Below are 3,519 nucleotides of genomic sequence, written 5' to 3'. Positions count from 1 at the left end.
TTAATAAATAAATAATTAGAAGGAGATGAGGAAGAAGAATTTTTGAAAATTAAACAAATTAAAATAAAAATATTTTATTTTTAATTTAAAATTAAAGTGAAAGTTCAAAATTTATAAAAAAAAAGAAAAATTAAATTAAATTAAATTAAATTAAAGTTTAAAACAATTAGTTAATTAAAGAGGAATTTCGAAAAAGAGGGAAGGGAATTTCGAAAATTAGAAAGAGAGAGTTAGGTAGTTTTGAAAAGGATATGATTGGAATAGTAAACTTTTAAAACCACTCAAAAAGTCAAGTAGTTAATTGAAAAAGATTTGAAAATCAATTTTTTTGAAAAGATAAGAAGTTAGAAAAGAAGTTAGAAAAGATTTTGAAATTGATTTTGAAAAAGATGTGATTGAAACTTATTTTGAAGAAGATTTGAAAAATAAATTTAAAAAGGTTTGATTTTGAGAATCAAAGTTGATTACTTGACTAACAAGAAACTAAAAAGATATGATTCTAGAGTTTAAAGATTGAACCTTTCTTACTAGGCAAGTAACAAACTTAAAATTTTTAAATCAATCACATTAATTGTTAGTAATAATTTTGAAATTATGAAACAAATTAAGAAAAAGATTTTTGAAAATCAATTTGAAATTTTCGAAAATTATGAAGGAAAAATGAAAAAGATTTGATTTTTGAAAAAGATTTGAAAAAGATAGAATTTTTAAATTGAAAATTTGATTTGACTCATAAGAAACAACTAGATTTTTAATACTTTTGACTAAATCAAATCAAATTTTCGAAAATTTATTAGAGAAAAAGGGAAGGATATTTATTTTATTTTTGAATTTTTAATGATGGAAGAGCAAAACATGAAAAAAAGACTCAATGCATGAAAGTTTTGGATCAAAACAAATGATGCATGCAAGAACACTATGAATGTCAAGATGAACACCAAGAACACTTTGAATGTCAAGATGAACATCAAGAACTTATTTTTGAAAATTTTTAAGAAAAGAAAAACATGCAAGACACCAAACTTAGAAATTTTCAAACTTTAGACACTAACAAATTGAAAATGCATATGAAAAATAAGAAAAGACACAAAACAAGAAAATATGAAGATCAAACAAGAAGACTTGTCAAGAACAACTTGAACATCATGAAGAACAAGAAAGAAACTCAATGCATGTGTTCTTCGAAAATTTAAGAAAAGTTAAAAGCATGCAATTGACACCAAACTTACAATTAGAAACTAGACTCAAACAAGAAACATCAAATTATTTTTTATTTTATGATTTTGTAAATTTTTTTCTTTTTGGTTTTTTCGAAAATTATTTTGGGAAAAACTAAAAAGAAGAAATATTTTTTTGTATTTTTCAAAAATAAGAAATAAAAGAGCTTAAAAATAAAATAAAATTTCCTAATATGAGTAACAAGATGAACCGTCAGTTGTCCAAACTCGAACAATCCCCGGCAACGGCGCCAAAAACTTGGTGCGCAGAAATCGTGACGGTTCATTCCTTGGTAACAGTGCTAAAAACTTAATACACACGTTCATAATCTTAGTTCTTTGTCACAACTTCGCACAACTAACCAGCAAGTGCACTGGGTCGTCCAAGTAATAAACCTTACGTGAGTAAGGGTCGATCCCACGGAGATTGTCGGCTTGAAGCAAGCTATGGTCACCTTGTAAATCTCAGTCAGGTGGATTCAATTGATTATGGAGATTTAATAATTAAAAGATAAATAAAACGTAAATTAAAGATAGAGATACTTATGTAATTCATTGGTGAGAATTTCAGATAAGCGTATGAAGATGCTTGTTCCTCCTAAACCTCTGCTTTCCTATTGTCTTCATCCAATCATTCATACTCCTTTCTATGGCAAGCTGTATGTTAGGCATCATCGTTGTCAATGGCTACATCCTGTCCTCTCAGTGAAAATGGTCCAATGCGTTGTCACTGCATGGCTAATCATCTGTCGGTTCTCGATCATACTAGAATAGGATCCATTGATCCTTCTGCGTCTGTCACTACGCCCAGCACTCGCGAGTTTGAAGCTCGTCGCAGCCATCCCTTCCCAGATCCTACTCGGAATACCACAGACAAGGTTTAGACTTTCCGGATCTCAAGAATGGCCGTCCATGGATTCTAACTTATACCACGAAGACTCTGATTAAGAAATCCCAGAGATATTCATTCAATCTAAGGTAGAACTGAAGTGGTTGTCAGGCACGCGTTCATAGGTTGGGAATGATGATGACTGTCACGATCATCTCATTCATATTGAAGTGCGAATGAATATCTTAGAATCGGAATAAGCTTGAATTGAATAGAAAATCGATAGTACTTTGTATTAATTCATGAGGAACAGCAGAGCTCTACACCTTAATCTATGGTGTGTAGAAACTCTACCGTTGAAAATACATAAGTGATAATGGAGTTCATTGGTCTCGGCCCTAGAGGGGAACTGGAGCAACCAAGACCTAATTTGATCCGAAGATGTAAATCCAATAGTAAAAAGTCCTACTTATACTAAACTAGTTAATAGGGTTTACAGAAATGAGTAAATGATGCAGAAATCCACTTCTAGGGCCCACTTGGTGTGTGCATGGGCTGAGCATTGAGCTTTACATGTGTAGAGGCTTCTTTTGGAGTTGAACGCCAGTTTGTAACTTGTTTCTGGCGTTTAACTCCACTTTGCAACCTGTTTCTGGCGTTTAACTCCAGAATGCAACATGGAACTGGCGTTGAATGCCAGTTTGCGTCATCTAAACTCGGGTAAAGTATAGACTATTATATATTGCTGGAAAGCCCTGGATGTCTACTTTCCAACGCAATTGAGAGCGCGCCATTTGGAGTTCGATAGCTCCAGAAAATCTATTTTGAGTGCAGGGAGGTCAGAATCCAACAGCATCTGCAATCCTTCTTCAACCTCTGAATCTGATTTTTGCTCAAGTCCCTCAATTTCAGCCAGAAATTACTTTAAATCACAGAAAAACACACAAACTCATAGTAAATTTCAGAAATGTGAATTTTATTTAAAAACTAATAAAAATATACTAAAAGCTAACTAAATCATACTAAAAACTATGTAAAAACAATGCCAAAAAGCGTATAAATTATCCGCTCATCTATATGGTGGGGCTTGTTAGTAACTACAAGGGGGTTTACCATATCCATCATCTTGGTATGCACCTCGGAATGGCTCTTGACCATAATAATTTGGTGGAGGTTGGTTGTCACGAAAATGTCCACCATAACCATTGTCTTGGGATGCATCGTAGAATGGTTGTTGCCCATGGCACATTGGAGGAGGTTGTTGCAGAAAGGGTTGATCAAATCCTTGTGGCTCTCTATCTTTGATTGTTCCAACCTCGATGCATGTTCTCATTATAGCTTGTATTCCCTATAACATAATTGGAACCAAACTCATAGTGAAAGGGATGAGAATTCATAGTAGCAAGTAAAAGCAAGAACTAATAAGAATTAATGAAAATAAACTCCGAAAACTAGAAACACTAACAAAGAAAC

The sequence above is a fragment of the Arachis ipaensis genome, chromosome B02 (genome assembly GCF_000816755.2).
Source record: "Arachis ipaensis cultivar K30076 chromosome B02, Araip1.1, whole genome shotgun sequence".
Classification (NCBI taxonomy): domain Eukaryota; kingdom Viridiplantae; phylum Streptophyta; class Magnoliopsida; order Fabales; family Fabaceae; genus Arachis; species Arachis ipaensis.
Note: the sequence above shows the minus strand (reverse complement) of the source record.